The sequence below is a fragment of the Giraffa tippelskirchi genome, chromosome 12, assembly GCF_054371585.1.
Source record: "Giraffa tippelskirchi isolate mGirTip1 chromosome 12, T2T-mGirTip1v1.2.pri, whole genome shotgun sequence".
NCBI classification, from domain to species: Eukaryota; Metazoa; Chordata; class Mammalia; order Artiodactyla; family Giraffidae; genus Giraffa; species Giraffa tippelskirchi.
The window spans coordinates 12,132,974-12,145,253 of NC_137286.1; positions in this window are offsets into that span (position 1 = coordinate 12,132,974).

Consider the following 12,280-nt stretch of genomic DNA (forward strand, 5'->3'; position numbering starts at 1 on the left):
TACTGGAAATATTATGTGGTTGTTGTTGTTCAGTCACTAAGTTATGTCTGAGTCTTTGCAACCCCATGGACTGCAGTATCCAGGCTTCCCTGTCCTTCACCATTTCCCAGAGCTTGCTCAAACTCATGTCCATTGAGTTGGTGCTGCCATCCAACCATCTCATCCTCTGCCATCCCCTTCTCCTCCTGTTTTCCATCTTTTCCAGCATCAGAGTCTTTTCCAACGAGTCAGCTCTTCACATCAGGTGGCCGAAGCATTGGAGCTTCAGCTTTAGCATCAGTTCTTCCAATGAATATTCAGAATGGATTTCCTTTAGGATTGACTAGTTTAATCTTCTTGCAGTCCGAGGGACTTTCAAGAGCCTTCTCCAGCACCGCAATTCGAAAGCACTGAATTGGTGCTCAGCCTTCTTTATGGTCCAACTCTCACATCCATATATGACTATCGGAGAAACCATAGCTTTGACTATATGGAGCTTTGTCAGTAAAGTAAGGTCTCTGCTTTTTAATATGCTGTCTAGGTTTGTCATAGCTGTTCTTCCAAGGAGCAAACATCTTTTAATTTCATGGCTGTAGTCACTGTCCGCAGTGACTTTGGAGCCCAAGAAAATAAAGTTTGTCACTCTTTCATTTTTTCCCCACCTATTTGCCATAAAGTGATGGGACCAGATGCCATGATCTTAGCTTTTTGAATGTTGAAGTTTAAGCCAGCTTTTTCACCCTCATCAAGAGGCTCTTTTGTTCCTCTTTGCTTCCTGCCATTAGGGTTAGCAACTTGAAAAATTGTCTGGGAGGTCTTAATGTTGAGATCTTGGTTTCTATCATTCTCCTTGAAAAGGAACGCTTTTTGCAAAAATGACTGATTCCAGGTCAAGGGCAGGGAATGTTCCAGGTTAGACTGGAACATCTTGGCATGCTGGAAAGCAAAGATGTGCTCCAAGATGAAGGGGACAGGTGGAAAAAACATGGGAATTGGCTTGAAGGGGCTCCCACTGGCAAAACCTGGGGCAGTTTAAATATCAACAAGAATGACAACATTGGATTTTAACACTTTTTTAGAAAAAGGGATTTATAAGTATACAGTAATAGTATTTTTAAAAAAGTGTGGGAAAGCAAAAGGTCAGCACACCAACACATATTAATAAAAGTCACCATTTTGTAACCAATAATATAATAATTCAGGTAAGGATTGCCAGTGCATTCTTTTTTTGCTTTGTTTTGTTTTTTCTTTTCGCCAGTGCATTCTATAACTGCTGAAAGTTTGTTGGGGAATAAGATATTTGCATGGTCTAACGTATCACTCCACCAAATACCTATTAACAACAAAAAAAGGAAAATATGCTTTTATGATGGAGAGATCTGTCAGGAAACGTTTTAACTAAGTGATCAAACTTAGCATCACTGACATTTGGTGCCTCCTGAACTGATATATTGACCTGACATCATCCGCTTAAGAATTCCTCCCTGAAATGTTAAACCTGAGTCCAACTGGGAAGAAACACACATCTATGTTGTAGGTCCTTCGACAAGAAAACCATGCCACACTCTTCAAGATATCAATGCAAGAAGGACCAAAGGAAAGGGCAAGGCAGGGGGGCTGTTCTAGATTAAAGGGATTGGGGGGCTGGGGTAATTCTGTGCAATGTTGGATTGGATCTTGGATCCTGAATCAGGAAAAAATTTTAAACAGCTTACAAAGAACATATTTCAGACTATTATAACTATGTGTATATGGACTGGATATTAAATAATATCCTTGCACAATGCTAAATTTATTGGCTGTGTTAATGGTGGTGGTTGTGTAGTCACTTAGTCACGTCTGACTCTTTGGGACCCCATGGACTGCAGTATGCCAGGCTCCTCTGTCCTTCACTATCTCCTAGAGTTTGCTCAAATTCATGTCCATTGTGTCGGTGATGCCGTCAGGTCATCTTATCCTCTGCTGCTCAATTCTCCTTTTGCCTTCAGTCTTTCCCAGCATCATGGTCTTTTCCAGGGAGTCGGCTCTTGGCATCAAGTGGGTGAACCTTTAGATTTTCCTTTTACCAGTTTGAACTGGCACCTGTTGCTTGCAACCAAGGAGTCCTAGCCCTACATTCTGGAAATGCATAGATGAGGTATATTTCTTTCCTATCACTGTGTAACAAATTACCACAATTCTAGCACCTTCAGACACCACGCATTTATTATCCCCAAATGTCTGTGGGTCAGGAGTCTGGGTACAGTTAGCTGGGCTCTGTTCTGGGTCTTATAAGGCTATAATCAGGATGTTGGCCAGGCTAATTGGGAGGCTTGACTAGGGAAGAATCTTCCTCCAAGTCTGTGCAAGCTGTGAGCAGGATTCATTTCCTTGCAGTTGTATTACCAAGGACCTGGCTTTTTGCTGGCTGTCAGCTGGGAGGCTGCCATCAGGTCCTGAAGTTTACATGTGTTACACACTGTCTGTTAACATATGGGCTTCCTCAATACAGACACTCACCTCATCAAGCCAACAAGGAGAATCCAGTCTGCTAAGATGGAATCTTATATAATGTAATGTAATCATGAGGCTGACACATCTGACCATCTTTGCCTTATCATGTAACCAAATCAAGGGATGGACATCCTATTACACTTGCCATATTCTATTTATTAGAAGCAGGCCATGGATCCCATCTGTACTCGTGAGGAGGGAGTTACACAAAGGCATGGGCACCAGGAGGCAGGAAATCATTGGTCAACTTACGGTCTGTCTGCCACAGAAGGAATGAGAAGAATCCATTCTGAAACTGACACACTGGGACTTCCCTGGCAGTCCGGTGGTTGAGACTTTGTGCTTCCCTCACAGGGGGCTTGGGTTCGATCCCTCACGGAGAAACTGAAGATTCTACATGCCACATGGTGTGGCCAAAATAAAATTAAATAAATAAAAGTGCCACACCTACCCTTACCCACCACTAAATCCTCATTTACTGAGTATTTACAATTGAGCAGTAGAGATCATTCCTTCCTAATTTAAGAGGAGTTATCCTTGGGAAGTGGCTGGATGGCAAAGTGCTAAAAATGCACGAGAGCTTTTTGCTCTGCATATGGTATTGCTTTGGGCTTCCCTGGTGGCTCAGATGGTAAAGAATCTGCCTGTAATGCAGGAGACCTGGGTTCAGTCCCTGAGTCTGGAAGATCCCCTGGAGAAGAGAATGGCCACCCACTCCACTATTCTTGCTTGAGAAATTTCATAGACAGAGTTGTTTGGCGGGCTACAGTCTATGGGGTTGCAAAGAGTTTGACATGACTAAGCAACACACACACACACACACACACACACACACACACACACACGGTATTGCTTATAATTTTTATAATGAGCATGTAGTACATATTTTAGAAATATGATTAAGATTGGAAATTGCGTATAGGGTGTGAATTCCATTATAAGCTGTTTTTCCTCCACTTCTGGACCACTCCATGTACATACACATACACAATGAAAAAAAAAAGACTGGAAGGAAACAGGCCCAAATGTGAAGATTCACTTGGTTAGAGTGGTGGGTGTATGGATAAATGATACTCTCTTCTTTACACTTTCCTGTATTTTTCACAACAGGAATATTACTATAATAATCAGATTTTAAAAAAACAAGTGATTGGAAATGATTTTTAGGTCCAATATTCTGGCTAAAAATAAAGCAAACCCTCTTGTTTACCTTCTGCAGAAGGGTAATTTCCTGCTGGGGTGGCTGATGGAGTGTCTGCTTCTAGATCTCAGCGGAAGAAATCAGAAGGCAACGGGGAACACACACCTGCTTCCTCTCACGCTGATAAAGAACAATTAACTCTCATTAGAATATCTGGCTTTGCCCCAGGACTAAGCGCTATCTGAAAAAATATAGCAGGTTTTCTCCAGCGACTAAAAGCTACTGGAAGGTTCTAGCCACAATGAGAAATAGGAGCCTGGGAGCCAGACAGATCTGGTGAGTTGACATGTTCGGTAATCAAATAGCCCAAGTCCATGGTTATATGAAAACAAACACAGGACAAGTTTGATCTCATTTTTGTAGGTAATTGGAGGACCTTGATGGGTCTCCTAATCTGTTTGCTTGTCTGTGAATTTAAAATTAATTATGAAGAGCTTCCAATGGACCAAAGACCACACCTGAAGTCAAAACATATAAATAAAACACAAACTCCCAAAGTTAGGTTTACCAAGCTTGCTATAGCCAAAGAGAAGGTGTTGTCAGGAGTGTCCCAGCAGGGGAGATGAGAGGGGCTTCTTCTAGGGTTCGTGTTGGATGATTCAGAGGTATGTTAAAGGTCAGGGGCCTCCTCTGGGTTTGTGTGTGTGTGTGTGCATGTGTGCGCGCACTTAGTTGTGCCCTACTGTTTGCAATCCCATGGGCTGTGGCCTGCCAGCCTCCCCTGTCCATGAAGTTTTCCAGGCCAGAACACTGGCATGGGTCACCCTTTGTTGAGTGCTGTCAAGAAGCAGGGGCAACTGGGTGACTGAGTACTCAAGTGATTGTCATCTAAAAGGAGATTTAATGGGGCTTGAGTTGTTATTGGTGAAACAACAGCAATTGCTCAGAAAGGAGGAATGCATGTCAGAGAGTGTGTTGGGGTGTTTAGAAATTTGGAGGCTGACAAGAGTGACTTTGCCAATGTCTTGTTCTGAGCATTGTTCGTGTTTGGCTGGGAACATGGCTGACTGGTTGTCAGTAGGGCTGTTTTACATTTTTTCAGTCCCATCCATCTTTAAAATCAACAGCATCTGATTAAAAAAAAAAAAACGAACATTTGTATACACTTTCAACTTAGAAAATGCTCTTCTACCTGGGGGAAATTCTTTGTGTTTCTCTTCAGCTTCTCCATTCTTAAAGATGAGGACACTGAGGATCATAAAAGTTTAGCGCCTTGTCCAGTACAGCTGATTTCAGCAGGCCAGAAAGTAGGAGAGTCCAGCCTTGGGTTTACACTTCTTTGCCCCCTATCACTGTTCCTCATTAGTCCTGGTTGTTTGTTCATTCCAGAATGATGGAATGATGGAAAGTGAAGAGACAGTTCATGTCAACATCAGTATTATGCTTAGGGAACTACTGTGCTATCGGAGTTCATAACCAGGGAAGGACACTGTCTTAGGAGTCTATTGCTGCTATAACAAATTACTAGAAACTTAGTGCCTAAAAGCAACGCAAATTTACTCTCTTATAGTCTTGGAGGTCAGAAGTTTGAAGTGTGTCTCATTGGGTCAAAATCAAGGTCTTGGCAGGGATTTCTTCCTTAGTGGAGACTCTAGGGAAGAATCTGTTTCCTCACTTTTTCTAGCTTCTAGACTGCCTACATTCCTTGACTCCTGGCCCCTTTCTCCATCTTCAAAGCCTGCAATTCAGTCATTCTGACTTCTGCTTCTGACATGACATCTCTGACTCTACTGCTTTCTTCTTCCATCTTTTAAGGACCCTTATGTTTACACCTGGGCACAGCTGGTTAATTTAAGATAATCTTCTTTTGTTACAATCCTTAATCACATCTGCATGTTCCTTTTGCCATAACATATTTATATGTTTCAGGAATTGAGACATGGACCTACTTTTAGGGGGGCCATTATTCTGCCTATTAGAGACACCCAGCCTGATATTTTTTTGGTGGGGAGGGGAAGGGAGGAATTCTGACTTAATAGAGAAAGAGGCATCTAAGCTGACAGCTGGAGAGGCCAGGAACCAAGAAGGGAAGTGTCCTAAGCATAGGGGAGGTCTGGAGGGGAAGAGAAAGCAGGATACATTGGTAGGTCCATTAGTCATCAATTGCTGTGTTATGATGAGGTTAACAACCAACCTCCAAAATCTCAGGGGCTCACAAAAGCCAAGTTGTACTTTTTGTTCAAGCTCTGTGTCCATTGTGGACACGTGCCATGTTTTGGCTCTGCTCTATGTCCTCTTCCTTCTAGGACCTTGACTGAAGAAGCAGCCCCTGCCTAGAATGTGTTGGGCTCATGGTGGAGGTGGAGAAGACAATGGCAACCCACTCCAGTACTCTTGCCTGGAAAATCCCATGGATGGAGGAGCCTGGTAGGCTGCAGCCCATGGGGTCGCGAAGAGTCGGACACAACTGAGCGACTTCACTTTCACTTTTCACTTTCATGCATTGGAGAAGGAAATGGCAACCCACTCCGGCGTTCTTGCCTGGAGAATCCCAGGGACGGGGGAGCCTAGTGGGCTGCCGTCTATGGGGTCGCACAGAGTCGGACACGACTGAAGTGATTTAGCATCAGCAGCAGCATGGTGGAGGAACAAGTTGGGAGGCAAAACTACAAGATGATACTTAAAGCTTGGGAATGGCTCACATCCCTTCCACTCACATTTCACCAACCAAAGCAAGTCAGGTTATGTGGCCAAGGCTGACATTAGCGGGACAGGAAATTAAACCTTCCCATAGGAAAAGGCAGTGAATAATTGGAACAGTAATAGACTAAAACAGTACAAGACTGGAGGGTCATAGAAGATGTGGGGGGTGACTTGCAGTTCATGAGGTAGTGAAGGCAGATCATGCATGACTTCAAATTACAGTTTCCTTAGTTAGAATGTAGGCTTCACGAGGGCAGGACCTAGGTTGCTTTATCTTTCTAGTCCAGAATTTCTCAACCTTTTTTTTCCCATTATTACTCTGCACCCCAATAAAATCTTAATGTCACAGATACACTGTTACATACTGCATGTATGTTGTTCAGTCTCTAAGTTGTGTCTGACTCTTTGCGACCCCATGGACTGCAGCATGCCAAACTTCCCCGTCCTTCACTATCTCCTGGAGTTTGCTCGAACTCATGTGCATTGAATCAGTGATGCCATCCAACCATATCATCCTTTGTTGCCCCCTGGAGAAGGGAATAGCAAACTGCTCCAGTATTCTTGCCTTGAGGACCCCATGAATGCAGGGGACAAGGTCCCCGGTAGAAGAGGCAAAAAGATATGACACTGGAAGAAGAGCCCCCCAGGTTGGTAGGTGTACAGTATGCTACTGGGGAAGAGTGGAGAAACAGCTACAGAAAGAATGCAGAGGATGGGCCAAAGCAGAAATGATGCTCAGTTGTGGTTGTGTCTTTGGGGTTAAAGTAAAGTCTGACGCTATAAAGAGCAATATTGCATGGGAACATGGAATATTAGGTCCATGAATCAAGATAAACTGGACGTGGTCAAGCAGGAGATGGCAAGAGTGAACATCAACATTTTAGGAATCAGTGAACTAAGATTAAAAAAAAAACTGCATGTATATCTGAGCTTTATATATATAAATAATACAATATTTTTCCCCATCTAAAAATCAATTTTAACCCCCTTGGAGGTGATATCAATCCATGTTGAGAATGCATATTCTAGCCTCAGTTACATTTAATGTTTTCAGTTCAGTTCAGTTCAGTTGCTCAGTTGTGTTTGACTCTTTGTGACCCCATGAACCGCAGCACGTCAGGCCTCCCTGTCCATCAACAACTCCCTGAGTCCACCCAAACCCACGTCCATCGAGTTGGTGATGCCATCCAGCCATCTCATCCTGTCGTCCCCTTCTCCTCCTGCCCTCAATCTTTCCCAGCATCAGGGTCTTTTCCAATAAGTCAGCTCTTCGCATCAGGTGGCCAAAGTATTGGAGTTTCAGCTTCAACATCAGTCCTTCCAATGAACACCCAGGACTGATCTCCTTTAGGATGGACTGGTTGGATCTCCTTGCAGTCCAAGGGACTCTCAAGAGTCTTCTCCAACACCACAGTTCAAAAGCATTATTATCATTAATATTTGGCTGTTCGGTGTCTTCATTACTGCGTGAACTTTAGCTGCAGCAAGCAGAACCTACTCTCTAGTAGCGGTGGGTGGACTTCTCCTGGGAACAGGCTCTAGGTGCATGGACTTCAGTAGTTGTGGCGCATGGGCTTAGTTGCTCAAAGCAAGTGAGATCTTCCCGAACCAGGAATCGAACCTGTGTCCCCTGCATTGGCAGGTGGATTCTCACCCACTGTACCACCAGGGAAGTCCAGGTTTTAATTAAATCTTGATTTCAATTGACTTAAGCTACATTTGTGAATTAAAGCAAATTGCTAGTAGTTGATAGGTCTATATGCATCAGTCTTATTACTTTGTGTGAACTCGTTGAACTAGCGCCACCAAGCAAGAAGCTCATCGGCTAAAGAGGAAAGGTCCAACGGAGTAGAGAGGAAATTTGACATTTGGAAAGAACCTAAAGGTATCTACGTGTTGCTTGGCAGAACTTTCAAAAATTGAATCTAAATATCTTATTGCTGTCAGAAGTCTCCTCCACTGTAAGCAGCCTTGCCTGTTTTTTGGGGAAGAGTCATTAGGCATGACTGAATTTTCCCTGATGATTAAAGGTCTTGACTACGAAAATCTAGGATTAGCAGTATCCGCAGGTCACCTTTGGCTTTTGTATTTTAAACTCGTATGGCTTTTCTTTCTTTGTGAAAGCCCTGACAAGCTGCCCAGTCTAAATCCTCACTTCTATCAACGTACCTGGCTCGTTAGTTTCTGTTCTTTGCTCCAGTTCTGGAAACTAGAGACGCAGCATGAACAGGGCAGATGATAGTGAAGGCCCGTGGAGCTCTAAAGGAGTCATATGTTAGTGTTTTGTCTAAATGTCAGTGAAGTTCAGTGAGCAACTGAAGGCCGACTCTATGTCAGGCACTGCTCTAGGCATTAAGGATATAATAGTGGATAAAAAAGATAATATCTTTGGGACTTCCCTGGTGGTCCAGTGGTTAGGACTCTGTGCTTTCACCACCAAGCGCATGGGTTCAGTCTGTGGTTGGAGAGCTAAGATCCCACAAGACATGTGGTGGGGTCAAAATAATAACATCTTTGTCCTCACAGGATCAGAAATGTCATTTTATGAGCTCTGATGGCATGAGCATGGAATGCCAGACAGTGAGTTGTGCTAAGGCTGGTTGACCAAACGATGGGAGACATTTGCCTTCAGACATGAGGGGCTCTGCTCTTGGAGTTCACTTTTCTCTTTGTCCTTGAACTAAGATGAGGCATCAATTATGAAAGTGGAGACCAAGGAATTATGTTGGAAAGTACCAATTCTTTGATCTGGTATTCTCTGTAACTGCTGAGGAAAATCACCCCTTCCTGTTCAGCCTGTCCTCACCTCAGCAAATTTAACATCTGTATGTGTAGCAACTGTGATGTGCAGATTTCTTTTTTTAATATATTTATTTATTTGGCTGCACTGGGTCTTAGCTGCGGCATGTGGGATCAATAGTTGTGGCATGCGAACTCTTAGTTGCGGCATGTAGGATCTAGCTCCCTGACCAGGGATGGAACCCAACCCCCTGCATTGGGAGCATGGAGTCCTAGCCTCTGGACCGCCAGGGAAGTCCCTGTAAGTCTGCAGATTTCTAAAACAGAAGATTTTTAAAGCTTTTCCCTTTTAAATAAGGTGGTACTTCAGGGGCAGGGGGGACTACTGAGGAGAAACTAAATGGGATTTCAAATTCAAAGTCCTTACATTGGTCTACAGGTCTCTATCCCACACTGGCCCCCCCCACCACATCCCCTCACTGTGTTCCAGCCACTCTGGCCTCCTGACCCTTCTGTTCCTTGCTTGCCCCAAGCACATTCCTCTTGGAGGGGCTTTGCACTTAAACCGCTCCACTTTGCATGGCCTGTAACCTTCTTCAAGCTCTTCACCAGTGTCACCCCTGTAGGGAGGACTTCCCTCCCCCCTCCCCATCTCCCTCTATACCTTTGTCTCATCTTATTTTTGATCACAGCATTTAACTCTGAGTGACAAGTTATGCACACGTTTGTGGTCTTCCCACCCCTCACTCAGAGGTAAGCTCCACGAGGGCGGGGACTTTGGTTCACCACCCTATTCCCAGCTCCTAGAAGGGGCCAGCCCAAGGGCACGTAATCTGACCTATCTTCTGATGGCTTAAAATTATTTTACCACCACTTTTTTTCTGTATGTAACACACTTGACAAACAAGTGTTCGTTCAAAAAAGAACATTTCATTTACTTTGAGGTGTTTGTGTTGGCGTCTGTGTCTGAAGACAGACCCGACGTTAGAACTGTGGAAGTTCAGAACCATTCAATCCACAGTCTTCTCACTCAGGAAAGAGTCCCTAGGAAGACGAGCCTTATCGTGTTCAGAATAACCACTAAGACACTCCTCTGTCATTTCTTTCTTCTGACCAATCACAAACTGAAGTGCTTCAGGCCATCAGTTCCTTTGGCTATACCCGTTTTGTCCTTCTACTTCCATCCAGACCCAGATGCCCACATGGGCCTTTTCCAATACAGCTGTCCTCCTGCAGTAGAGAGTTGGAGCCTAGCGAGGCATACTTACGTAGGTTGGATTTTCCCCTCCAGGCTGAGTTGTATGTTGTTGTTCAGTTGCTAAGTCATTCCGACTCTTTGCGACCCTTTGTGACCCCATGGACTGTAGCATACCAGAAATCCCTGTCCTCCATTGTCTCCCAGAGTTTGCTCAAACTCATTCCATTAAGTCGGTGATGACATCCAAACATCTCATCCTCTGCTGCCCCCTTCTCCTTCTGCCTTCAGTCTTTCCCAGAATCAGGGTATTCTCCAATGAGCCGGCTCTTTGCATCAGGTGGCCAAAGTACTGGAGCTTCTGCTTCAGCGTCAGGCCTTCCAATGAGCCGGCTCTTTGCATCAGGTGGCCAAAGTACTGGAGCTTCTGCTTCAGCGTCAGTCCTTCCAATGAATATTCAGGGTTGATTTCCTTTAGGATGGACTGGTTTGGTCTCTTGCAGTCCAAGGGACTCTCAAGAGTCTTCTCCAGCACAATTTGAAAGCATCAATTCTTCAACGCTCAGCTTTTTTTATGGTCTAACTTTCACATTTGTACTGGAAAAATCACAGCTTTGACTGTACTTTAAGTCTTTCTAAATGAAGGCTAGACTGTACAGGCCCAGACTTTATTCCCTTATTGGGACTATGAAACTAGCCAGGGTAGACCTAGTTCCACACTTTAATGAAACCAATACTTTTCCTTTGAATTTTTTGCTCTGCAGCAAGAGAAATGGTAGGGTTTAGCAAGCACAAAGTCTAGAGAAAGGGAAATTTCCTTATAATAAGAAAATAATCTTATTTTCCAACTGACAGCCATAAATACAAAGCAGTACATTGAGAAGGCAAAAGAATTCAGCTCGCACACAATCCTTTTAAGTAGGTCAAGAAGGTTTTGTGTTATCTGAGGATAAGTGAATGGAAGACTTATAAAAATCCCCTCGTGTGTTAGTGGTCAAGAATACTGAAACTGAAACTCAATTAAAGATTTAAGTAACTGCAGAAAAATAATCTCGGAAACACTTTGTCAAACTATTTCCAAAGCCAAGAATGTGTAAAAACTCAACAAAAGATTTAGAGCTGCCCCAACAAAAGCCAGGAGGACACGCGGAGACGGGAAGTCTGGCCATGCATGATGATGAAGCATGTGCCGTTTTCCATTTCAAGTATGTAACCTGGTTTTAATCTTTTTCCAGAAATGTTTCCAAATTACAAGAGGAAAAAAAAAAAAACCTTTAAAAGATATTAATAAGTCTAAACTGTACTCTGACATCAGACTTGACTTTCCAGCTCAGACTGATGGGCTATGACACCTGAATAAGAACCAGGACATATAGATTTAATAACACATCTCTACCCCACCCTCCAAAATCTCATATCCACTTTTAGATGGGCATGGAATTCTTTTTTATTCATGGTTGGGAAAAAAAGCTTAAACACACCTAACATGACCTTTAAAACTTCATTTTCTAATGAAAAATAAGAAACATACGCAGTTAGTATACCAAAACCTTTGAAGAATTTATAGGACAATTAAAGTCATAGTATCAATATCATTAAGAACAGAACTGGTCAGGTTTTCGGTTAGGCACTGGCAGGTTACTGCAAAGGCAATAACATTCCTGATAGGAAGCACTATACCTGCGCCCAGCTCAGGATCTCCATATGCTACTTACGTACAAAGAGAGACCACCAGTACCTAGCGTGGACAAAATGAGAACTCAGACATGTACATAGAAAGGAAAGCCAAAACAGACATTATACTGGGCTTCAGGCGAAGAGAATGTCCCTTTTTAAAGAATAATTTGATATCTGGAGTATTTTAAAAATGCAATGGTGTTAAAACAAATTTGATGGATGTCCCAAGCTAAACCAAGGTATAGAATGGAGAAAAGGAAAAGGGGTGGAGGAAGACAATGGATGAGTGAGTAAGAATCAAAGGAAGACAGCCTGAGAATGAACTTCTGGTTGCTGGAGGGGGCAGAGGGCCG